Source organism: Penaeus chinensis, chromosome 10, assembly GCF_019202785.1.
Source record: "Penaeus chinensis breed Huanghai No. 1 chromosome 10, ASM1920278v2, whole genome shotgun sequence".
Lineage (NCBI taxonomy): Eukaryota > Metazoa > Arthropoda > Malacostraca > Decapoda > Penaeidae > Penaeus > Penaeus chinensis.
The window spans coordinates 28982763-28983454 of NC_061828.1; positions in this window are offsets into that span (position 1 = coordinate 28982763).

Below are 692 nucleotides of genomic sequence, written 5' to 3' on the forward strand. Positions count from 1 at the left end.
ATACTAAAACAGTATTCACTTGCAAGTATAAATGCGCATCTAGACACTCTTTCCAATGTATATGAATGCTACACTGACGGATCCTTGCAGTCTGGGTGCAGAGCAGGATGCGCTTTTGTTGTATATAAAAACAATATTTTGCAGCACCAGGATTGTAGGAGGGTTCATGACTGGGCTAGCACTATGCAAACCGAGTTGGCAGGAATACTCATGGCCACCGAATTTCTATTGAAACAAGGCTCAGGGGTCATTTTCTGCGATTCACAGAGTGCTCTCCAGGCTCTGAACACTCTAGACAAAGGTGCGGGAAATATTGCAAATGACATCAGGATAAACGTGTATCGTGCAAAAGAACGAGGCCATAATATACGTTTTGTGTGGATTCCATCGCATGTTGGAATCCCTAGGCATGATCATGCTGATCGCCTAGCAAAGTCAGCATGTGACAAACAAAGTGTGGACATAGATCTTGGGATACCTCTTTCTAGGATTTTCTACATCATTAAAGCCTCCTTCAGAGAGGACTTGACTGAGTTGATTAATTCTCAGCGCCCTGAAAGCTGTAGCATAAAGCACTATGACCGGTTTAGGCAAGATTCCTTCATCTATGGTTTATATAAAACAAGAACAAGACAGTGTGATGTTGTGACTGCAAAAATCAGGCTTGGGTATAGATTGTATTGGCAGGTCAG